The sequence below is a fragment of the Stegodyphus dumicola genome, chromosome 7 (genome assembly GCF_044657685.1).
Source record: "Stegodyphus dumicola isolate Sdum_Otavi_A_Nest chromosome 7, ASM4465768v1".
Classification (NCBI taxonomy): Eukaryota; Metazoa; Arthropoda; class Arachnida; order Araneae; family Eresidae; genus Stegodyphus; species Stegodyphus dumicola.
The window spans coordinates 140872812-140898856 of NC_140774.1; the positions used below are offsets into that span (position 1 = coordinate 140872812).

Below are 26045 nucleotides of genomic sequence, written 5' to 3' on the forward strand. Positions count from 1 at the left end.
ATCTGCATGAATGTATATATGATTGCATTGTGCTAAGGCAACGGTAGTTAGAGCCATTAAATTTTCAATAACGTACGTTTCCACCTGAATATGGCATCTGAAAGCCCAAATTTGGAATCTGTTTTTTATCGATTTCATATTTTGTAACACTTTAACAAATTTTTGATTAACAAACTCAACGATTTCAGAGCGAGCAATGGCAGCACTGTATGGGGGGGGGGGGAATTTCCTGCGCACGAGACTGTGTAGTGGAAATTCTAAAGATATGCTCATTTTAAAATTATTTTGCGTTATTGTTGTTGAACTGAATTTTATGGTTTTAGTGAGAAGAATATGATATTTAATATATTAAGGTAATACAGAAATCGTTAAAAACGCCCCTTTGGCGTACAGAATTTTCCTTAATTTTGTATTTTTTTTTTTTTAATTTCTCCCCCCTCCGGAAATGAGCTTTCCGAAAATCTTCGTCCATCTCTACCACTTTCTCCTCCGTTTCTGAAAGATTCGTAAAAAAAGGGATTTTAGAGAAGCCCTTTAATCTTCTACAAAAATCTTCTACAGTCTACACAGTTCTCATCAGGAAAAACATAAGAACATGGCGCCCTCTACCGGTGTTAGTAAGAACTAAAAAAGGGAACGCAAGTTTGATGTGACTGTTGAGATTAGTGATGCGATTTCAAATTTGAAACTATGTAGAAAGCATTAATTTTTATATTCGTTAAAAAATTATAAATTTTTCACTTAGCATTATGATTTTCACTGATAGCGAAAACTCAACAACGGCGACCTGAACCTACAATGAATGTCAAATTCTTTGAGTAGTGACTCCGTAGGGTGATTTTCCGAAATCTTTTAATTTCTTAGAAATTTCTTCGAAACCTTATAAATCTTAATAACTTCCTTTGGTTATGAATGTGAACTTCGCAAAATTTCTTCAAGATCGTGATAAATCGTAATCTTTCTATAAATTACGCGCACACAAACAAACAAACGGACACTCTTCTTTGTATATATAGAGAAAGATGATTTTAATGGAATCTGTTAGTGTAATTTTTTATATAGAAATTAATAACAATTTAAATGAACTTTTGCTTACTGCTTTTAAATTTCTTAATTTGTTAAATTATAACAGAATAAATTTGAATGAAAAAAATGAAATATCCCCACTTTGTTGAACGACAACTTACTGATGCTTGGAAGATAATATTTTAATTCGGATAGAGGCAACACATATTTCTCTTAAATCCCTGAATGTTTATTAAATTCGTTTAACGTTTTGGCGAGTGGTAACACACTTCTTTTAAATTGCCGAGTATTTTGATTAATTTTGTAACAGAAATATCTTGCACTTTGCAAAGTGGCAACGCAAAGCTTTTATATCCCTGAGTTTTCAACCAAAAGTTCGATAAATTAGCGTAAAATATATGTATGCTAGTAAATCCCGATTCTTCAATGAATCAAATAATACTTTAAATGAAAATCACCAGCAAACGTACCTGTGTCGTGTAAAACGTCCAATCCTTGTTTTCAGTCCCCTAATGATTTGTCTCGAATGCCTTTACTGATAACTGATACTAATGCTAACCCTAACTAAAGCTTAACCTTTTCGCGACGGCGCACCTTTGTTTAAGATGCTCGTGCGGGACGAAAGAGAATCGAAGGTAGTCACCGTACAGGACGGAGGTTTTGCATCGCTAAGGCTAATTTTAAAACAAAAATGAGAAAAACAAAAGTTTTGCTTCTAGCATCGTAATTTTTGGTATCATTTTAGATTATTACTTGAGCTCTTATATATGTTAAAATTAGCCCTTAAAACATTTTTTCTTTATTTTACACGAAAATAGACTTAACCCCTTCGCGCCGACTGTCACGTATACGTGCCAGCAACGAACGCACTTATCTACCGGCCGACACGCAGGCGTGCCAGAGAAAAGTTGCGTTTTCTACCGAATGTCACGTATTTGTGCCAGTACCTTGGAACGTTTTTCAAACTATAATTTATGCCACAAGATGGCACTGTATGTCCATATGGTTTCAGATACATGTACATTAGACATTCTACTCGAAATGAGAGAAGCATGACTCACGTACACGTGTTTTTTATTATATAAACAAACGGGGAACTAAATGTTTCCGAATGGCGTGATTTATGACGTCTCTTTAAATTGCACTTTATTCGCACGTGGTAGTTGTTTATTGTAAGTAGAAGTTTTATATGCGCTAAAGCGTCGAGTATTTCGGTTTACAGTTCAGTTTTTAGAAAATAATTAGATCTTGTTAGACGTGAATTATTTCTGTTTTTACCGTTTCAATGTCGAAGCCTCGAAAATGTTTAACAGAGCATGAAATAGCAGAAATGATGCAAAATATTTCAGATATTGATTCTGAAATTCTGATATTCTGATATTCATTCTGAAAGATTAACTGAAAGACATTTTCCAAAACTTTGTTCAGAAGAGACTGATAAGAAAATGAGACGACGGTGCTTCGTTTGTTCACATTCCCGGAAAAATCCTCCAAAACGGCAAATGAGTTATTACGAGTTCAAGGAATGTAACGTAGGACTGTGTGTAGATCCCTGTTTTAAAATTTTTCATACGAAATGAGAATTTTAAGTAATATATTTAGTTTTCAGATATATAATGTTAAAAGTCATAAAATGGTGAGTAATTAAAATAAAATGTGTAAAATATGCATTTAAACAAGAAATAAGGTAATTAAAGTATATATATATAAATTTCTATAAAGCATAAGCCGTTTAAATACTCTATAGAGCATTATTAAACAATGCGTTGATACTTCGGAAATTTCATGGATTTAGGCTTAGTAGTAAAAAAGCCCTCGGCCTTGGAGAGATGCTCGGGGAAGACACTGCCGGCCTCCGCGATAAGCGCGCGTTTTCGCTACCCGGCTCGAAGGGGTTAAAAAATTGCTTATCTTCTAAAATAATTTTCGGAAGCGCTATTCAAATTATTCTAAAGTTTTAATTGATAAAATCCATCAATACACTTTAAATTTAATAAAAAGAACACAATAAACTTTTTAATTGACAGTATTAAATTTACTTTTGAAAAGCACGTATTTGTACTATGAAATGATTGTTAATAAGAACATTTTGTTTGTGTACCCATGGTGTAGTGGTTATCACATCCGCCTAACACGCGGAAAGTCCCAGGTTCGAAACCTGGTGGGTACAATCTCAACTTTTTATTTGACAATACTAAATTTATTTTTGAAAAGAAATATTTATACTATGAAATGATTGTTAATAAGAACATCTCGCATGTGTACCCATGGTGTAGTGGTTATCACATCCGCCTAACACGCGGAAGGTCCCAGGTTCGAAACCTGGTGGGTACAACGTCAACTTTTTATTTAAACTACTAAATTTATTTTTGAAAAGCAAGTATTTATACTATCAAATGAAAGTTAATAAGATCATCTTGTATGTGTGCACATGGTGTAGTGGTTATCATATCCGCCTAACACGCGGAAGGTCCCAGGTTCGAAACCTGGTGGGTACAGCCCTAAGTTTCTAAATGACAGTGCTAATTTTTCTTTTGAAAAACAAGTATTTATATTTTGAACTGATTGTGTATAATAGAGCATTAATTTAATTTTTAGAAAGCAAGTGTTTATATTTTTAACTGACTGGGGATACATCTAACACGTGCACTCATGATGTAGTGGTTATCACATCCGCTTAACACACGGAAAGTCCCATGTTCGGAATGTGGTGGATGCAAATCTAATTTTTTTTAATAATTTTTAGAGTGTTCCTCAGATTTTCGCGCACAAGCCGTTATCATTTAAACTCACCGTAGATATGAAGTTAATAAACTTATATAAAGAAATGACTTCGAAATTTGAAAATGCACTTACGTTTATATAAAATTTCAGATTTACCTCTTTTAATGCGAGTTTGAACTAATGAAATTAGTTTTATTGTCCTTTCCGTTAACCGTCGATATCCGGTTTCATCGATATTCTAGCTAGAATTTGTTATAAGATAGATCTGAGAAGTATATAATTTTTTAAGCTGCTTGCATATCGCCAGTCAACAGTAACTGAAGAAGCCTAAACGACAAGTGTGCTGTCAGTCATCAGTCACCGAAGCTATCCGATCTGTCAGCCATCGGTGACTGACTTCACACTTGACGTGTTAATATCGTAAATAATAAAGACTGGCCCAATTGCATATAAAAATACCAGATAAGCGTGTAGAAATTAATCGAGGTAATATTTTAAAATCGATAAGTTAGAAGATTTTAAGAAGCATTTAAGCAATTTTTGTGCCAAAACTCGCAAATGAATTCCGGAAAAAAATTGTATTAAACTACCACAAGTTTTTTTTTTTTTTTTAAAAAAAAATTATCTCTTATCAAATAAATTTTTGTAAAGTTTTTAAAAACTTACTTTAGGGACCAAGTTCTTAAACACTGAAAATAAATTAATTTGTTTAATTTTTCACATCCATGGGAAAATACCGCATTGAATAAAATATTAATAACTGAAAATTCCTGTAATATACAGATACACATGATAATAATGTTCGTAATAATTAATGTTACATACAATCTGAAGTACCCGACGTTGCTTGTGGTTTACGCAGAGTGAAAAGGCTTCATTTATGGGAATGGGGAAAGTTTTTCGAGATTTCACGTAAACAGCAATGTTCTGGTTCAAGATGAATTCTATAAAATTTTACCAGGCTTCAACTGTATTGTTGTAGAACTAACTGCACGGCTCCCTGTAATGGTTTTAGTAAGAACTGATACTTGCTTTGTTATCGGTTATGTCGTTTTAGTCCAAAGGGGCAATTTGTTCCCCAGAAGGACTCTTAATTTTGTTTTGGGATTTTCGTTGGTTCATTGAAAATGTCGGTTCACTTTTCAAATTATTGCCACCAAATATTAGAGCCCTTAATTATATTTAAAGAAATTACATGATGAAGAATCTGCATGAATGTATATATGATTGCATTGTGCTAAGGCAACGGTAGTTAGAGCCATTAAATTTTGAATAACGTACGTTTCCACCTGAATATGGCATCTGAAAGCCCAAATTTGGAATCTGTTTTTTATCGATTTCATATTTTGTAACACTTTAACAAATTTTTGATTAACAAACTCAACGATTTCAGAGCGAGCAATGGCAGCACTGTATGGGGGGGGGGAAATTTCCTGCGCACGAGACTGTGTAGTGGAAATTCTAAAGATATGCTCATTTTAAAATTATTTTGCGTTATTGTTGTTGAACTGAATTTTATGGTTTTAGTGAGAAGAATATGATATTTAATATATTAAGGTAATACAGAAATCGTTAAAAACGCCCCTTTGGCGTACAGAATTTTCCTTAATTCTGTATTTTTTTTTTTTAATTTCTCCCTCCTCCGGAAATGAGCTTTCCGAAAATCTTCGTCCTTCTCTACCACTTTCTTCTCCGTTTCTGAAAGATTCGTAAAAAAAGGGATTTTAGAGAAGCCCTTTAATCTTCTACAAAAATCTTCTACAGTCTACACTGTTCTCATCAGGAAAAACATAAGAACATGGCGCCATCTACCAGTGTTAGTAAGAACTAAAAAAGGGAACGCAAGTTTGATGTGACTGTTGAGATTAGTGATGCGATTTCAAATTTGAAACTATGTAGAAAGCATTAATTTTTATATTCGTTAAAAAATTATAAATTTTTCACTTAGCATTATGATTTTCACTGATAGCGAAAACTCAACAACGGCGACCTGAACCTACAATGAATGTCAAATTCTTTGAGTAGTGACTCCGTAGGGTGATTTTCCGAAATCTTTTAATTTCTTAGAAATTTCTTCGAAATCTTATAAATCTTAATAACTTCCTTTGGTTATGAATGTGAACTTCGCAAAATTTCTTCAAGATCGTGATAAATCGTAATCTTTCTATAAATTACGCGCACACAAACAAACAAACGGACACTCTTCTTTGTATATATAGAGAAAGATGATTTTAATGAAATCTGTTAGTGTAATTTTTTATATAGAAATTAATAACAATTTAAATGAACTTTTGCTTACTGCTTTTAAATTTCTTAATTTGTTAAATTATAACAGAATAAATTTGAATGAAAAAAATGAAATATCCCCACTTCGTTGAACGACAACTTACTGATGCTTGGAAGATAATATTTTAATTCGGATAGAGGCAACACATATTTCTCTTAAATCCCTGAATGTTTATTAAATTCGTTTAACGTTTTGGCGAGTGGTAACACACTTCTTTTAAATTGCCGAGTATTTTGATTAATTTTGTAACAGAAATATCTTGCACTTTGCAAAGTGGCAACGCAAAGCTTTTATATCCCTGAGTTTTCAACCAAAAGTTCGATAAATTAGCGTAAAATATATGTATGCTAGTAAATCCCGATTCTTCAATGAATCAAATAATACTTTAAATGAAAATCACCAGCAAACGTACCTGTGTCGTGTAAAACGTCCAATCCTTGTTTTCAGTCCCCTAATGATTTGTCTCGAGTGCCTTTACTGATAACTGATACTAATGCTAACCCTAACTAATGCTTAACCTTTTCGCGACGGTGCACCTTTGTTTAAGATGCTCGTGCGGGACGAAAGAGAATCGAAGGTAGTCATCGTACAGGACGGAGGTTTTGCATCGCTAAGCCTAATTTTAAAACAAAAATGAGAAAAACAAAAGTTTCGCTTCTAGCATCGTAATTTTTGGTATCATTTTAGATTATTACTTGAGCTCTTATATATGTTAAAATTAGCCCTTAAAACATTTTTTCTTTATTTTACACGAAAATAGACTTAACCCCTTCGCGCCGACTGTCACGTATACGTGCCAGCAACGAACGCACTTATCTACCGGCCGACACGCAGGCGTGCCAGAGAAAAGTTGCGTTTTCTACCGAATGTCACGTATTTGTGCCAGTACCTTGGAACGTTTTTCAAACTATAATTTATGCCACAAGATGGCACTGTATGTCCATATGGTTTCAGATACATGTACATTAGACATTCTACTCGAAATGAGAGAAGCATGACTCACGTACACGTGTTTTTTATTATATAAACAAACGGGGAACTAAATGTTTCCGAATGGCGTGATTTATGACGTCTCTTTAAATTGCACTTTATTCGCACGTGGTAGTTGTTTATTGTAAGTAGAAGTTTTATATGCGCTAAAGCGTCGAGTATTTCGGTTTACAGTTCAGTTTTTAGAAAATAATTAGATCTTGTTAGACGTGAATTCTTTCTGTTTTTACCGTTTCAATGTCGAAGCGTCGAAAATGTTTAACAGAGCATGAAATAGCAGAAATGATGCAAAATATTTCAGATATTGATTCTGAAATTCTGATATTCTGATATTGATTCTGAAAAACTAACTGAAAGACATTTTCCAAAACTTTGTTCAGAAGAGACTGATAAGAAAATGAGACGACGGTGCTTCGTTTGTTCACATTCCCGGAAAAATCCTCCAAAACGGCAAATGAGTTATTACGAGTTCAAGGAATGTAACGTAGGACTGTGTGTAGATCCCTGTTTTAAAATTTTTCATACGAAATGAGAATTTTAAGTAATATATTTAGTTTTCAGATATATAATGTTAAAAGTCATAAAATGGTGAGTAATTAAAATAAAATGTGTAAAATATGCATTTAAACAAGAAATAAGGTAATTAAAGTATATATATATAAATTTCTATAAAGCATAAGCCGTTTAAATACTCTATAGAGCATTATTAAACAATGCGTTGATACTTCGGAAATTTCATGGATTTAGGCTTAGTAGTAAAAAAGCCCTCGGCCTTGGAGAGACGCTCGGGGAAGACACTGCCGGCCTCCGCGAGAAGCGCGCGTTTTCGCTACCCGGCTCGAAGGGGTTAAAAAATTGCTTATCTTCTAAAATAATTTTCGGAAGCGCTATTCAAATTATTCCAAAGTTTTAATTGATAAAATCCATCAATACACTTTAAAATTAATAAAAAGAACACAATAAACTTTTTAATTGACAGTACTAAATTTACTTTTGAAAAGCACGTATTTGTACTATGAAATGATTGTTAATAAGAACATTTCGCATGTGTACCCATGGTGTAGTGGTTATCACATCCGCCTAACACGCGGAAGGTCCCAAGGTCCCAGGTTCGAAACCTGGTGTGTACAACGTCAACTTTTTATTTAAACTACTAAATTTATTTTTGAAAAGCAAGTATTTATACTATCAAATGAAAGTTAATAAGATCATCTTGTATGTGTGCACATGGTGCAGTGGTTATCACATCCGCCTAACACGCGGAAGGTCCCAGGTTCGAAACCTGGTGGGTACAACCCTAAGTTTTTAAATGACAGTGCTAATTTTTCTTTTGAAAAGCAAGTATTTATATTTTGAACTGAATGTGTATAATAGAGCATTAATTTAATTTTTAGAAAGCAAGTGTTTATATTTTTAACTGACTGGGGATATATCTAACACGTGCACTCATGATGTAGTGGTTATCACATCCGCTTAACACACGGAAAGTCCCATGTTCGGAATGTGGTGGGTGCAACTCTAATTTTTTTTAATAATTTTTAGAGTGTTCCTCAGATTTTCGCGCACAAGCCGTTATCATTTAAACTTACCGTAGATATGAAGTTAATAAACTTATATAAAGAAATGACTTCGAAATTTGAAAATGCACTTACGTTTATATAAAATTTCAGATTTACCTCTTTTAATGCGAGTTTGAACTAATGAAATTAGTTTTATTGTCCTTTCCGTTAACCGTCGATATCCGGTTTCATCCATATTCTAGCTAGAATTTGTTATAAGATAGATCTGAGAAGTATATAATTTTTTAAGCTGCTTGCATATCGCCAGTCAACAGTAACTGAAGAAGACTAAACGACAAGTGTGCTGTCAGTCATCAGTCACCGAAGCTATCCGAACTGTCAGCCATCGGTGACTGACTTCACACTTGACGTGTTAATATCGTAAATAATAAAGAGTGGCCCAATTGCATATAAAAATACCAGATAAGCGTGTAGAAATTAATCGAGGTAATATTTTAAAATCGATAAGTTAGAGGATTTTAAGAAGCATTTAAGCAATTTTTGTGCCAAAACTCGCAAATGAATTTCGGAAAAAAATTGTATTAAACTACAAGAAGTTTTTTTTTTTTTTTTTTTTTTAAAAATTATCTCTTATCAAATAAATTTTTGTGAAGTTTTTAAAAACTTACTTTAGGGACCAAGTTCTTAAACACTGAAAATAAATTAATTTGTTTAATTTTTCACATCCATGGGAAAATACCGCATTGAATAAAATATTAATAACTGAAAATTCCTGTAATATACAGATACACATGATAATAATGTTCGTAATAATTAATGTTACATACAATCTGAAGTACCCGACGTTGCTTGTGGTTTACGCAGAGTGAAAAGGCTTCATTTATGGGAATGGGGAAAGTTTTTCGAGATTTCACGTAAACAGCAATGTTCTGGTTCAAGATGAATTCTATAAAATTTTACCAGGCTTCAACTGTATTGTTGTAGAACTAACTGCACGGCTCCCTGTAATGGTTTTAGTAAGAACTGATACTTGCTTTGTTATCGGTTATGTCGTTTTAGTCCAAAGGGGCAATTTGTTCCCCAGAAGGACTCTTAATTTTGTTTTGGGATTTTCGTTGGTTCATTGAAAATGTCGGTTCACTTTTCAAATTATTGCCACCAAATATTAGAGCCCTTAATTATATTTAAAGAAATTACATGATGAAGAATCTGCATGAATGTATATATGATTGCATTGTGCTAAGGCAACGGTAGTTAGAGCCATTAAATTTTGAATAACGTACGTTTCCACCTGAATATGGCATCTGAAAGCCCAAATTTGGAATCTGTTTTTTATCGATTTCATATTTTGTAACACTTTAACAAATTTTTGATTAACAAAATCAACGATTTCAGAGCGAGCAATGGCAGCACTGTATGGGGGGGGGGAATTTCCTGCGCACGAGACTGTGTAGTGGAAATTCTAAAGATATGCTCATTTTAAAATTATTTTGCGTTATTGTTGTTGAACTGAATTTTATGGTTTTAGTGAGAAGAATATGATATTTAATATATTAAGATAATACAGAAATCGTTAAAAACGCCCCTTTGGCGTACAGAATTTTCCTTAATTTTGTATTTTTTTTTTTTTTTAATTTCTCCCCCCTCCGGAAATGAGCTTTCCGAAAATCTTCGTCCATCTCTACCACTTTCTCCTCCGTTTCTGAAAGATTCGTAAAAAAAGGGATTTTAGAGAAGCCCTTTAATCTTCTACAAAAATCTTCTACAGTCTACACAGTTCTCATCAGGAAAAACATAAGAACATGGCGCCCTCTACCGGTGTTAGTAAGAACTAAAAAAGGGAACGCAAGTTTGATGTGACTGTTGAGATTAGTGATGCGATTTCAAATTTGAAACTATGTAGAAAGCATTAATTTTTATATTCGTTAAAAAATTATAAATTTTTCACTTAGCATTATGATTTTCACTGATAGCGAAAACTCAACAACGGCGACCTGAACCTACAATGAATGTCAAATTCTTTGAGTATTGACTCCGTAGGGTGATTTTCCGAAATCTTTTAATTTCTTACAAATTTCTTCGAAACCTTATAAATCTTAATAACTTCCTTTGGTTATGAATGTGAACTTCGCAAAATTTCTTCAAGATCGTGATAAATCGTAATCTTTCTATAAATTACGCGCACACAAACAAACAAACGGACACTCTTCTTTGTATATATAGAGAAAGATGATTTTAATGGAATCTGTTAGTGTAATTTTTTATATAGAAATTAATAACAATTTAAATGAACTTTTGCTTACTGCTTTTAAATTTCTTAATTTGTTAAATTATAACAGAATAAATTTGAATGAAAAAAATGAAATATCCCCACTTTGTTGAACGACAACTTACTGATGCTTGGAAGATAATATTTTAATTCGGATAGAGGCAACACATATTTCTCTTAAATCCCTGAATGTTTATTAAATTCGTTTAACGTTTTGGCGAGTGGTAACACACTTCTTTTAAATTGCCGAGTATTTTGATTAATTTTGTAACAGAAATATCTTGCACTTTGCAAAGTGGCAACGCAAAGCTTTTATATCCCTGAGTTTTCAACCAAAAGTTCGATAAATTAGCGTAAAATATATGTATGCTAGTAAATCCCGATTCTTCAATGAATCAAATAATACTTTAAATGAAAATCACCAGCAAACGTACCTGTGTCGTGTAAAACGTCCAATCCTTGTTTTCAGTCCCCTAATGATTTGTCTCGAATGCCTTTACTGATAACTGATACTAATGCTAACCCTAACTAAAGCTTAACCTTTTCGCGACGGCGCACCTTTGTTTAAGATGCTCGTGCGGGACGAAAGAGAATCGAAGGTAGTCACCGTACAGGACGGAGGTTTTGCATCGCTAAGGCTAATTTTAAAACAAAAATGAGAAAAACAAAAGTTTTGCTTCTAGCATCGTAATTTTTGGTATCATTTTAGATTATTACTTGAGCTCTTATATATGTTAAAATTAGCCCTTAAAATATTTTTTCTTTATTTTACACGAAAATAGACTTAACCCCTTCGCGCCGACTGTCACGTATACGTGCCAGCAACGAACGCACTTATCTACCGGCCGACACGCAGGCGTGCCAGAGAAAAGTTGCGTTTTCTACCGAATGTCACGTATTTGTGCCAGTACCTTGGAACGTTTTTCAAACTATAATTTATGCCACAAGATGGCACTGTATGTCCATATGGTTTCAGATACATGTACATTAGACATTCTACTCGAAATGAGAGAAGCATGACTCACGTACACGTGTTTTTTATTATATAAACAAACGGGGAACTAAATGTTTCCGAATGGCGTGATTTATGACGTCTCTTTAAATTGCACTTTATTCGCACGTGGTAGTTGTTTATTGTAAGTAGAAGTTTTATATGCGCTAAAGCGTCGAGTATTTCGGTTTACAGTTCAGTTTTTAGAAAATAATTAGATCTTGTTAGACGTGAATTCTTTCTGTTTTTACCGTTTCAATGTCGAAGCGTCGAAAATGTTTAACAGAGCATGAAATAGCAGAAATGATGCAAAATATTTCAGATATTGATTCTGAAATTCTGATATTCTGATATTGATTCTGAAAAACTAACTGAAAGACATTTTCCAAAACTTTGTTCAGAAGAGACTGATAAGAAAATGAGACGACGGTGCTTCGTTTGTTCACATTCCCGGAAAAATCCTCCAAAACGGCAAATGAGTTATTACGAGTTCAAGGAATGTAACGTAGGACTGTGTGTAGATCCCTGTTTTAAAATTTTTCATACGAAATGAGAATTTTAAGTAATATATTTAGTTTTCAGATATATAATGTTAAAAGTCATAAAATGGTGAGTAATTAAAATAAAATGTGTAAAATATGCATTTAAACAAGAAATAAGGTAATTAAAGTATATATATATAAATTTCTATAAAGCATAAGCCGTTTAAATACTCTATAGAGCATTATTAAACAATGCGTTGATACTTCGGAAATTTCATGGATTTAGGCTTAGTAGTAAAAAAGCCCTCGGCCTTGGAGAGACGCTCGGGGAAGACACTGCCGGCCTCCGCGATAAGCGCGCGTTTTCGCTACCCGGCTCGAAGGGGTTAAAAAATTGCTTATCTTCTAAAATAATTTTCGGAAGCGCTATTCAAATTATTCCAAAGTTTTAATTGATAAAATCCATCAATACACTTTAAAATTAATAAAAAGAACACAATAAACTTTTTAATTGACAATACTAAATTTACTTTTGAAAAGCACGTATTTGTACTATGAAATGATTGTTAATAAGAACATTTCGCATGTGTACCCATGGTGTAGTGGTTATCACATCCGCCTAACACGCGGAAAGTCCCAGGTTCGAAACCTGGTGGGTACAATCTCAACTTTTTATTTGACAATACTAAATTTATTTTTGAAAAGAAATATTTATACTATGAAATGATTGTTAATAAGAACATCTCGCATGTGTACCCATGGTGTAGTGGTTATCACATCCGCCTAACACGCGGAAGGTCCCAGGTTCGAAACCTGGTGTGTACAACGTCAACTTTTTATTTAAACTACTAAATTTATTTTTGAAAAGCAAGTATTTATACTATCAAATGAAAGTTAATAAGACCATCTTGTATGTGTGCACATGGTGCAGTGGTTATCACATCCGCCTAACACGCGGAAGGTCCCAGGTTCGAAACCTGGTGGGTACAACCCTAAGTTTTTAAATGACAGTGCTAATTTTTCTTTTGAAAAGCAAGTATTTATATTTTGAACTGAATGTGTATAATAGAGCATTAATTTAATTTTTAGAAAGCAAGTGTTTATATTTTTAACTGACTGGGGATACATCTAACACGTGCACTCATGATGTAGTGGTTATCACATCCGCTTAACACACGGAAAGTCCCATGTTCGGAATGTGGTGGGTGCAAATCTAATTTTTTTTAATAATTTTTAGAGTGTTCCTCAGATTTTCGCGCAAAAGCCGTTATCATTTAAACTCACCGTAGATATGAAGTTAATAAACTTATATAAAGAAATGACTTCGAAATTTGAAAATGCACTTACGTTTATATAAAATTTCAGATTTACCTCTTTTAATGCGAGTTTGAACTAATGAAATTAGTTTTATTGTCCTTTCCGTTAACCGTCGATATCCGGTTTCATCGATATTCTAGCTAGAATTTGTTATAAGATAGATCTGAGAAGTATATAATTTTTTAAGCTGCTTGCATATCGCCAGTCAACAGTAACTGAAGAAGCCTAAACGACAAGTGTGCTGTCAGTCATCAGTCACCGAAGCTATCCGATCTGTCAGCCATCGGTGACTGACTTCACACTTGACGTGTTAATATCGTAAATAATAAAGACTGGCCCAATTGCATATAAAAATACCAGATAAGCGTGTAGAAATTAATCGACGTAATATTTTAAAATCGATAAGTTAGAGGATTTTAAGAAGCATTTAAGCAATTTTTGTGCCAAAACTCGCAAATGAATTTCGGAAAAAAATTGTATTAAACTACCACAAGTTTTTTTTTTTTTTTTAAAAATTATCTCTTATCAAATAAATTTTTGTAAAGTTTTTAAAAACTTACTTTAGGGACCAAGTTCTTAAACACTGAAAATAAATTAATTTGTTTAATTTTTCACATCCATGGGAAAATACCGCATTGAATAAAATATTAATAACTGAAAATTCCTGTAATATACAGATACACATGATAATAATGTTCGTAATAATTAATGTTACATACAATCTGAAGTACCCGACGTTGCTTGTGGTTTACGCAGAGTGAAAAGGCTTCATTTATGGGAATGGGGAAAGTTTTTCGAGATTTCACGTAAACAGCAATGTTCTGGTTCAAGATGAATTCTATAAAATTTTACCAGGCTTCAACTGTATTGTTGTAGAACTAACTGCACGGCTCCCTGTAATGGTTTTAGTAAGAACTGATACTTGCTTTGTTATCGGTTATGTCGTTTTAGTCCAAAGGGGCAATTTGTTCCCCAGAAGGACTCTTAATTTTGTTTTGGGATTTTCGTTGGTTCATTGAAAATGTCGGTTCACTTTTCAAATTATTGCCACCAAATATTAGAGCCCTTAATTATATTTAAAGAAATTACATGATGAAGAATCTGCATGAATGTATATATGATTGCATTGTGCTAAGGCAACGGTAGTTAGAGCCATTAAATTTTGAATAACGTACGTTTCCACCTGAATATGGCATCTGAAAGCCCAAATTTGGAATCTGTTTTTTATCGATTTCATATTTTGTAACACTTTAACAAATTTTTGATTAACAAACTCAACGATTTCAGAGCGAGCAATGGCAGCACTGTATGGGGGGGGGGAATTTCCTGCGCACGAGACTGTGTAGTGGAAATTCTAAAGATATGCTCATTTTAAAATTATTTTGCGTTATTGTTGTTGAACTGAATTTTATGGTTTTAGTGAGAAGAATATGATATTTAATATATTAAGGTAATACAGAAATCGTTAAAAACGCCCCTTTGGCGTACAGAATTTTCCTTAATTTTGTATTTTTTTTTTTTTAATTTCTCCCCCCTCCGGAAATGAGCTTTCCGAAAATCTTCGTCCATCTCTACCACTTTCTCCTCCGTTTCTGAAAGATTCGTAAAAAAAGGGATTTTAGAGAAGCCCTTTAATCTTCTACAAAAATCTTCTACAGTCTACACAGTTCTCATCAGGAAAAACATAAGAACATGGCGCCCTCTACCGGTGTTAGTAAGAACTAAAAAAGGGAACGCAAGTTTGATGTGACTGTTGAGATTAGTGATGCGATTTCAAATTTGAAACTATGTAGAAAGCATTAATTTTTATATTCGTTAAAAAATTATAAATTTTTCACTTAGCATTATGATTTTCACTGATAGCGAAAACTCAACAACGGCGACCTGAACCTACAATGAATGTCAAATTCTTTGAGTATTGACTCCGTAGGGTGATTTTCCGAAATCTTTTAATTTCTTAGAAATTTCTTCGAAACCTTATAAATCTTAATAACTTCCTTTGATTATGAATGTGAACTTCGCAAAATTTCTTCAAGATCGTGATAAATCGTAATCTTTCTATAAATTACGCGCACACAAACAAACAAACGGACACTCTTCTTTGTATATATAGAGAAACATGATTTTAATGGAATCTGTTAGTGTAATTTTTTATATAGAAATTAATAACAATTTAAATGAACTTTTGCTTACTGCTTTTAAATTTCTTAATTTGTTAAATTATAACAGAATAAATTTGAATGAAAAAAATGAAATATCCCCACTTTGTTGAACGACAACTTACTGATGCTTGGAAGATAATATTTTAATTCGGATAGAGGCAACACATATTTCTCTTAAATCCCTGAATGTTTATTAAATTCGTTTAACGTTTTGGCGAGTGGTAACACACTTCTTTTAAATTGCCGAGTATTTTGATTAATTTTGTAACAGAAATATCTTGCACTTTGCAAAGTGGCAACGCAAAGCTTTTATATCCCTGAGTTTTCAACCAAAAGTTCGATAAATTAGCGTAAAATATATGTATGCTAGTAAATCCCGATTCTTCAATGAATCAAATAATACTTTAAATGAAAATCACCAGCAAACGTACCTGTGTCGTGTAAAACGTCCAATCCTTGTTTTCAGTCCCCTAATGATTTGTCTCGAATGCCTTTACTGATAACTGATACTAATGCTAACCCTAACTAAAGCTTAACCTTTTCGCGACGGCGCACCTTTGTTTAAGATGCTCGTGCGGGACGAAAGAGAATCGAAGGTAGTCACCGTACAGGACGGAGGTTTTGCATCGCTAAGGCTAATTTTAAAACAAAAATGAGAAAAACAAAAGTTTTGCTTCTAGCATCGTAATTTTTGGTATCATTTTAGATTATTACTTGAGCTCTTATATATGTTAAAATTAGCCCTTAAAACATTTTTTCTTTATTTTACACGAAAATAGACTTAACCCCTTCGCGCCGACTGTCACGTATACGTGCCAGCAACGAACGCACTTATCTACCGGCCGACACGCAGGCGTGCCAGAGAAAAGTTGCGTTTTCTACCGAATGTCACGTATTTGTGCCAGTACCTTGGAACGTTTTTCAAACTATAATTTATGCCACAAGATGGCACTGTATGTCCATATGGTTTCAGATACATGTACATTAGACATTCTACTCGAAATGAGAGAAGCATGACTCACGTACACGTGTTTTTTATTATATAAACAAACGGGGAACTAAATGTTTCCGAATGGCGTGATTTATGACGTCTCTTTAAATTGCACTTTATTCGCACGTGGTAGTTGTTTATTGTAAGTAGAAGTTTTATATGCGCTAAAGCGTCGAGTATTTCGGTTTACAGTTCAGTTTTTAGAAAATAATTAGATCTTGTTAGACGTGAATTCTTTCTGTTTTTACCGTTTCAATGTCGAAGCGTCGAAAATGTTTAACAGAGCATGAAATAGCAGAAATGATGCAAAATATTTCAGATATTGATTCTGAAATTCTGATATTCTGATATTGATTCTGAAAAACTAACTGAAAGACATTTTCCAAAACTTTGTTCAGAAGAGACTGATAAGAAAATGAGACGACGGTGCTTCGTTTGTTCACATTCCCGGAAAAATCCTCCAAAACGGCAAATGAGTTATTACGAGTTCAAGGAATGTAACGTAGGACTGTGTGTAGATCCCTGTTTTAAAATTTTTCATACGAAATGAGAATTTTAAGTAATATATTTAGTTTTCAGATATATAATGTTAAAAGTCATAAAATGGTGAGTAATTAAAATAAAATGTGTAAAATATGTATTTAAACAAGAAATAAGGTAATTAAAGTATATATATATAAATTTCTATAAAGCATAAGCCGTTTAAATACTCTATAGAGCATTATTAAACAATGCGTTGATACTTCGGAAATTTCATGGATTTAGGCTTAGTAGTAAAAAAGCCCTCGGCCTTGGAGAGACGCTCGGGGAAGACACTGCCGGCCTCCGCGATAAGCGCGCGTTTTCGCTACCCGGCTCGAAGGGTTTAAAAAATTGCTTATCTTCTAAAATAATTTTCGGAAGCGCTATTCAAATTATTCCAAAGTTTTAATTGATAAAATCCATCAATACACTTTAAAATTAATAAAAAGAACACAATAAACTTTTTAATTGACAGTACTAAATTTACTTTTGAAAAGCACGTATTTGTACTATGAAATGATTGTTAATAAGAACATTTCGCATGTGTACCCATGGTGTAGTGGTTATCACATCCGCCTAACACGCGGAAGGTCCCAAGGTCCCAGGTTCGAAACCTGGTGGGTACAATCTCAACTTTTTATTTGACAATACTAAATTTATTTTGAAAAGAAATATTTATACTATGAAATGATTGTTAATAAGAACATCTCGCATGTGTACCCATGGTGTAGTGGTTATCACATCCGCCTAACACGCGGAAGGTCCCAGGTTCGAAACCTGGTGGGTACAACGTCAACTTTTTATTTAAACTACTAAATTTATTTTTGAAAAGCAAGTATTTATACTATCAAATGAAAGTTAATAAGATCATCTTGTATATATGCACATGGTGTAGTGGTTATCATATCCGCCTAACACGCGGAAGGTCCCAGGTTCGAAACCTGGTGGGTACAGCCCTAAGTTTCTAAATGACAGTGCTAATTTTTCTTTTGAAAAACAAGTATTTATATTTTGAACTGATTGTGTATAATAGAGCATTAATTTAGTTTTTAGAAAGCAAGTGTTTATATTTTTAACTGACTGGGGATACATCTAACACGTGCACTCATGATGTAGTGGTTATCACATCCGCTTAACACACGGAAAGTCCCATGTTCGGAATGTGGTGGGTGCAAATCTAATTTTTTTTAATAATTTTTAGAGTGTTCCTCAGATTTTCGCGCACAAGCCGTTATCATTTAAACTCACCGTAGATATGAAGTTAATAAACTTATATAAAGAAATGACTTCGAAATTTGAAAATGCACTTACGTTTATATAAAATTTCAGATTTACCTCTTTTAATGCGAGTTTGAACTAATGAAATTAGTTTTATTGTCCTTTCCGTTAACCGTCGATATCCGGTTTCATCGATATTCTAGCTAGAATTTGTTATAAGATAGATCTGAGAAGTATATAATTTTTTAAGCTGCTTGCATATCGCCAGTCAACAGTAACTGAAGAAGCCTAAACGACAAGTGTGCTGTCAGTCATCAGTCACCGAAGCTATCCGATCTGTCAGCCATCGGTGACTGACTTCACACTTGACGTGTTAATATCGTAAATAATAAAGACTGGCCCAATTGCATATAAAAATACCAGATAAGCGTGTAGAAATTAATCGAGGTAATATTTTAAAATCGATAAGTTACAAGATTTTAAGAAGCATTTAAGCAATTTTTGTGCCAAAACTCGCAAATGAATTCCGGAAAAAAATTGTATTAAACTACCACAAGTTTTTTTTTTTTTTTTTAAAAAAAATTATCTCTTATCAAATAAATTTTTGTAAAGTTTTTAAAAACTTACTTTAGGGACCAAGTTCTTAAACACTGAAAATAAATTAATTTGTTTAATTTTTCACATCCATGGGAAAATACCGCATTGAATAAAATATTAATAACTGAAAATTCCTGTAATATACAGATACACATGATAATAATGTTCGTAATAATTAATGTTACATACAATCTGAAGTACCCGACGTTGCTTGTGGTTTACGCAGAGTGAAAAGGCTTCATTTATGGGAATGGGGAAAGTTTTTCGAGATTTCACGTAAACAGCAATGTTCTGGTTCAAGATGAATTCTATAAAATTTTACCAGGCTTCAACTGTATTGTTGTAGAACTAACTGCACGGCTCCCTGTAATGGTTTTAGTAAGAACTGATACTTGCTTTGTTATCGGTTATGTCGTTTTAGTCCAAAGGGGCAATTTGTTCCCCAGAAGGACTCTTAATTTTGTTTTGGGATTTTCGTTGGTTCATTGAAAATGTCGGTTCACTTTTCAAATTATTGCCACCAAATATTAGAGCCCTTAATTATATTTAAAGAAATTACATGATGAAGAATCTGCATGAATGTATATATGATTGCATTGTGCTAAGGCAACGGTAGTTAGAGCCATTAAATTTTGAATAACGTACGTTTCCACCTGAATATGGCATCTGAAAGCCCAAATTTGGAATCTGTTTTTTATCGATTTCATATTTTGTAACACTTTAACAAATTTTTGATTAACAAACTCAACGATTTCAGAGCGAGCAATGGCAGCACTGTATGGGGGGGGGAAATTTCCTGCGCACGAGACTGTGTAGTGGAAATTCTAAAGATATGCTCATTTTAAAATTATTTTGCGTTATTGTTGTTGAACTGAATTTTATGGTTTTAGTGAGAAGAATATGATATTTAATATATTAAGGTAATACAGAAATCGTTAAAAACGCCCCTTTGGAGTACAGAATTTTCCTTAATTTTGTATTTTTTTTTTTTTAATTTCTCCCCCCTCCGGAAATGAGCTTTCCGAAAATCTTCGTCCATCTCTACCACTTTCTCCTCCGTTTCTGAAAGATTCGTAAAAAAAGGGATTTTAGAGAAGCCCTTTAATCTTCTACAAAAATCTTCTACAGTCTACACAGTTCTCATCAGGAAAAACATAAGAACATGGCGCCCTCTACCGGTGTTAGTAAGAACTAAAAAAGGGAACGCAAGTTTGATGTGACTGTTGAGATTAGTGATGCGATTTCAAATTTGAAACTATGTAGAAAGCATTAATTTTTATATTCGTTAAAAAATTATAAATTTTTCACTTAGCATTATGATTTTCACTGATAGCGAAAACTCAACAACGGCGACCTGAACCTACAATGAATGTCAAATTCTTTGAGTAGTGACTCCGTAGGGTGATTTTCCGAAATCTTTTAATTTCTTAGAAATTTCTTCGAAATCTTATAAATCTTAATAACTTCCTTTGGTTATGAATGTGAACTTCGCAAAATTTCTTCAAGATCGTGATAAATCGTAATCTTTCTATAAATTACGCGCACACAAACAAACAAACGGACACTCTTCTTTGTATATATAGAGAAAGATGATTTTAATGAAATCTGTTAGTGTAATTTTTTATATAGAAATTAATAACAATTTAAATGAACTTTTGCTTACTGCTTTTAAATTTCTTAATTTGTTAAATTATAACAGAATAAATTTGAATGAAAAAAATGAAATATCCCCACTTCGTTGAACGACAACTTACTGATGCTTGGAAGATAATATTTTAATTCGGATAGAGGCAACACATATTTCTCTTAAATCCCTGAATGTTTATTAAATTCGTTTAACGTTTTGGCGAGTGGTAACACACTTCTTTTAAATTGCCGAGTATTTTGATTAATTTTGTAACAGAAATATCTTGCACTTTGCAAAGTGGCAACGCAAAGCTTTTATATCCCTGAGTTTTCAACCAAAAGTTCGATAAATTAGCGTAAAATATATGTATGCTAGTAAATCCCGATTCTTCAATGAATCAAATAATACTTTAAATGAAAATCACCAGCAAACGTACCTGTGTCGTGTAAAACGTCCAATCCTTGTTTTCAGTCCCCTAATGATTTGTCTCGAGTGCCTTTACTGATAACTGATACTAATGCTAACCCTAACTAATGCTTAACCTTTTCGCGACGGTGCACCTTTGTTTAAGATGCTCGTGCGGGACGAAAGAGAATCGAAGGTAGTCATCGTACAGGACGGAGGTTTTGCATCGCTAAGCCTAATTTTAAAACAAAAATGAGAAAAACAAAAGTTTCGCTTCTAGCATCGTAATTTTTGGTATCATTTTAGATTATTACTTGAGCTCTTATATATGTTAAAATTAGCCCTTAAAACATTTTTTCTTTATTTTACACGAAAATAGACTTAACCCCTTCGCGCCGACTGTCACGTATACGTGCCAGCAACGAACGCACTTATCTACCGGCCGACACGCAGGCGTGCCAGAGAAAAGTTGCGTTTTCTACCGAATGTCACGTATTTGTGCCAGTACCTTGGAACGTTTTTCAAACTATAATTTATGCCACAAGATGGCACTGTATGTCCATATGGTTTCAGATACATGTACATTAGACATTCTACTCGAAATGAGAGAAGCATGACTCACGTACACGTGTTTTTTATTATATAAACAAACGGGGAACTAAATGTTTCCGAATGGCGTGATTTATGACGTCTCTTTAAATTGCACTTTATTCGCACGTGGTAGTTGTTTATTGTAAGTAGAAGTTTTATATGCGCTAAAGCGTCGAGTATTTCGGTTTACAGTTCAGTTTTTAGAAAATAATTAGATCTTGTTAGACGTGAATTCTTTCTGTTTTTACCGTTTCAATGTCGAAGCGTCGAAAATGTTTAACAGAGCATGAAATAGCAGAAATGATGCAAAATATTTCAGATATTGATTCTGAAATTCTGATATTCTGATATTGATTCTGAAAAACTAACTGAAAGACATTTTCCAAAACTTTGTTCAGAAGAGACTGATAAGAAAATGAGACGACGGTGCTTCGTTTGTTCACATTCCCGGAAAAATCCTCCAAAACGGCAAATGAGTTATTACGAGTTCAAGGAATGTAACGTAGGACTGTGTGTAGATCCCTGTTTTAAAATTTTTCATACGAAATGAGAATTTTAAGTAATATATTTAGTTTTCAGATATATAATGTTAAAAGTCATAAAATGGTGAGTAATTAAAATAAAATGTGTAAAATATGCATTTAAACAAGAAATAAGGTAATTAAAGTATATATATATAAATTTCTATAAAGCATAAGCCGTTTAAATACTCTATAGAGCATTATTAAACAATGCGTTGATACTTCGGAAATTTCATGGATTTAGGCTTAGTAGTAAAAAAGCCCTCGGCCTTGGAGAGACGCTCGGGGAAGACACTGCCGGCCTCCGCGATAAGCGCGCGTTTTCGCTACCCGGCTCGAAGGGTTTAAAAAATTGCTTATCTTCTAAAATAATTTTCGGAAGCGCTATTCAAATTATTCCAAAGTTTTAATTGATAAAATCCATCAATACACTTTAAAATTAATAAAAAGAACACAATAAACTTTTTAATTGACAGTACTAAATTTACTTTTGAAAAGCACGTATTTGTACTATGAAATGATTGTTAATAAGAACATTTCGCATGTGTACCCATGGTGTAGTGGTTATCACATCCGCCTAACACGCGGAAGGTCCCAAGGTCCCAGGTTCGAAACCTGGTGGGTACAATCTCAACTTTTTATTTGACAATACTAAATTTATTTTTGAAAAGAAATATTTATACTATGAAATGATTGTTAATAAGAACATCTCGCATGTGTACCCATGGTGTAGTGGTTATCACATCCGCCTAACACGCGGAAGGTCCCAGGTTCGAAACCTGGTGTGTACAACGTCAACTTTTTATTTAAACTACTAAATTTATTTTTGAAAAGCAAGTATTTATACTATCAAATGAAAGTTAATAAGATCATCTTGTATGTGTGCACATGGTGCAGTGGTTATCACATCCGCCTAACACGCGGAAGGTCCCAGGTTCGAAACCTGGTGGGTACAACCCTAAGTTTTTAAATGACAGTGCTAATTTTTCTTTTGAAAAGCAAGTATTTATATTTTGAACTGAATGTGTATAATAGAGCATTAATTTAATTTTTAGAAAGCAAGTGTTTATATTTTTAACTGACTGGGGATATATCTAACACGTGCACTCATGATGTAGTGGTTATCACATCCGCTTAACACACGGAAAGTCCCATGTTCGGAATGTGGTGGGTGCAACTCTAATTTTTTTTAATAATTTTTAGAGTGTTCCTCAGATTTTCGCGCACAAGCCGTTATCATTTAAACTTACCGTAGATATGAAGTTAATAAACTTATATAAAGAAATGACTTCGAAATTTGAAAATGCACTTACGTTTATATAAAATTTCAGATTTACCTCTTTTAATGCGAGTTTGAACTAATGAAATTAGTTTTATTGTCCTTTCCGTTAACCGTCGATATCCGGTTTCATCCATATTCTAGCTAGAATTTGTTATAAGATAGATCTGAGAAGTATATAATTTTTTAAGCTGCTTGCATATCGCCAGTCAACAGTAACTGAAGAAGACTAAACGACAAGTGTGCTGTCAGTCATCAGTCACCGAAGCTATCCGAACTGTCAGCCATCGGTGACTGACTTCACACTTGACGTGTTAATATCGTAAATAATAAAGAGTGGCCCAATTGCATATAAAAATACCAGATAAGCGTGTAGAAATTAATCGAGGTAATATTTTAAAATCGATAAGTTAGAGGATTTTAAGAAGCATTTAAGCAATTTTTGTGCCAAAACTCGCAAATGAATTTCGGAAAAAAATTGTATTAAACTACAAGAAGTTTTTTTTTTTTTTTTTTTTAAAAAATTATCTCTTATCAAATAAATTTTTGTGAAGTTTTTAAAAACTTACTTTAGGGACCAAGTTCTTAAACACTGAAAATAAATTAATTTGTTTAATTTTTCACATCCATGGGAAAATACCGCATTGAATAAAATATTAATAACTGAAAATTCCTGTAATATACAGATACACATGATAATAATGTTCGTAATAATTAATGTTACATACAATCTGAAGTACCCGACGTTGCTTGTGGTTTACGCAGAGTGAAAAGGCTTCATTTATGGGAATGGGGAAAGTTTTTCGAGATTTCACGTAAACAGCAATGTTCTGGTTCAAGATGAATTCTATAAAATTTTACCAGGCTTCAACTGTATTGTTGTAGAACTAACTGCACGGCTCCCTGTAATGGTTTTAGTAAGAACTGATACTTGCTTTGTTATCGGTTATGTCGTTTTAGTCCAAAGGGGCAATTTGTTCCCCAGAAGGACTCTTAATTTTGTTTTGGGATTTTCGTTGGTTCATTGAAAATGTCGGTTCACTTTTCAAATTATTGCCACCAAATATTAGAGCCCTTAATTATATTTAAAGAAATTACATGATGAAGAATCTGCATGAATGTATATATGATTGCATTGTGCTAAGGCAACGGTAGTTAGAGCCATTAAATTTTGAATAACGTACGTTTCCACCTGAATATGGCATCTGAAAGCCCAAATTTGGAATCTGTTTTTTATCGATTTCATATTTTGTAACACTTTAACAAATTTTTGATTAACAAAATCAACGATTTCAGAGCGAGCAATGGCAGCACTGTATGGGGGGGGGGAATTTCCTGCGCACGAGACTGTGTAGTGGAAATTCTAAAGATATGCTCATTTTAAAATTATTTTGCGTTATTGTTGTTGAACTGAATTTTATGGTTTTAGTGAGAAGAATATGATATTTAATATATTAAGATAATACAGAAATCGTTAAAAACGCCCCTTTGGCGTACAGAATTTTCCTTAATTTTGTATTTTTTTTTTTTTTTTTAATTTCTCCCCCCTCCGGAAATGAGCTTTCCGAAAATCTTCGTCCATCTCTACCACTTTCTCCTCCGTTTCTGAAAGATTCGTAAAAAAAGGGATTTTAGAGAAGCCCTTTAATCTTCTACAAAAATCTTCTACAGTCTACACAGTTCTCATCAGGAAAAACATAAGAACATGGCGCCCTCTACCGGTGTTAGTAAGAACTAAAAAAGGGAACGCAAGTTTGATGTGACTGTTGAGATTAGTGATGCGATTTCAAATTTGAAACTATGTAGAAAGCATTAATTTTTATATTCGTTAAAAAATTATAAATTTTTCACTTAGCATTATGATTTTCACTGATAGCGAAAACTCAACAACGGCGACCTGAACCTACAATGAATGTCAAATTCTTTGAGTATTGACTCCGTAGGGTGATTTTCCGAAATCTTTTAATTTCTTAGAAATTTTTTCGAAACCTTATAAATCTTAATAACTTCCTTTGGTTATGAATGTGAACTTCGCAAAATTTCTTCAAGATCGTGATAAATCGTAATCTTTCTATAAATTACGCGCACACAAACAAACAAACGGACACTCTTCTTTGTATATATAGAGAAAGATGATTTTAATGGAATCTGTTAGTGTAATTTTTTATATAGAAATTAATAACAATTTAAATGAACTTTTGCTTACTGCTTTTAAATTTCTTAATTTGTTAAATTATAACAGAATAAATTTGAATGAAAAAAATGAAATATCCCCACTTTGTTGAACGACAACTTACTGATGCTTGGAAGATAATATTTTAATTCGGATAGAGGCAACACATATTTCTCTTAAATCCCTGAATGTTTATTAAATTCGTTTAACGTTTTGGCGAGTGGTAACACACTTCTTTTAAATTGCCGAGTATTTTGATTAATTTTGTAACAGAAATATCTTGCACTTTGCAAAGTGGCAACGCAAAGCTTTTATATCCCTGAGTTTTCAACCAAAAGTTCGATAAATTAGCG

General features: G+C 33.2%; 8 non-coding genes across 8 annotated transcripts; all 8 read left to right on the forward strand.

The window, feature by feature from the left end:
* Positions 1-3123: 3123 nt before the first annotated feature.
* On the forward strand, positions 3124-3196 carry TRNAV-AAC (transfer RNA valine (anticodon AAC)). Its single transcript has one exon. It is a non-coding gene; the product is annotated as a tRNA-Val (tRNA).
* Positions 3197-3287: 91 nt separating this feature from the next.
* Positions 3288-3360, forward strand: TRNAV-AAC (transfer RNA valine (anticodon AAC)). The gene has a single exon. It is a non-coding gene; the product is annotated as a tRNA-Val (tRNA).
* Positions 3361-12877: 9517 nt separating this feature from the next.
* On the forward strand, positions 12878-12950 carry TRNAV-AAC (transfer RNA valine (anticodon AAC)). The gene has a single exon. It is a non-coding gene; the product is annotated as a tRNA-Val (tRNA).
* A 91-nt stretch (positions 12951-13041) lies between these two features.
* Positions 13042-13114, forward strand: TRNAV-AAC (transfer RNA valine (anticodon AAC)). Its single transcript has one exon. It is a non-coding gene; the product is annotated as a tRNA-Val (tRNA).
* Positions 13115-17826: 4712 nt separating this feature from the next.
* On the forward strand, positions 17827-17907 carry TRNAV-AAC (transfer RNA valine (anticodon AAC)). Its single transcript has one exon. It is a non-coding gene; the product is annotated as a tRNA-Val (tRNA).
* Positions 17908-17997: 90 nt separating this feature from the next.
* TRNAV-AAC (transfer RNA valine (anticodon AAC)) lies at positions 17998-18070 on the forward strand. Its single transcript has one exon. It is a non-coding gene; the product is annotated as a tRNA-Val (tRNA).
* Positions 18071-22786: 4716 nt separating this feature from the next.
* TRNAV-AAC (transfer RNA valine (anticodon AAC)) lies at positions 22787-22867 on the forward strand. Its single transcript has one exon. It is a non-coding gene; the product is annotated as a tRNA-Val (tRNA).
* A 91-nt stretch (positions 22868-22958) lies between these two features.
* Positions 22959-23031, forward strand: TRNAV-AAC (transfer RNA valine (anticodon AAC)). The gene has a single exon. It is a non-coding gene; the product is annotated as a tRNA-Val (tRNA).
* Positions 23032-26045: the final 3014 nt, after the last annotated feature.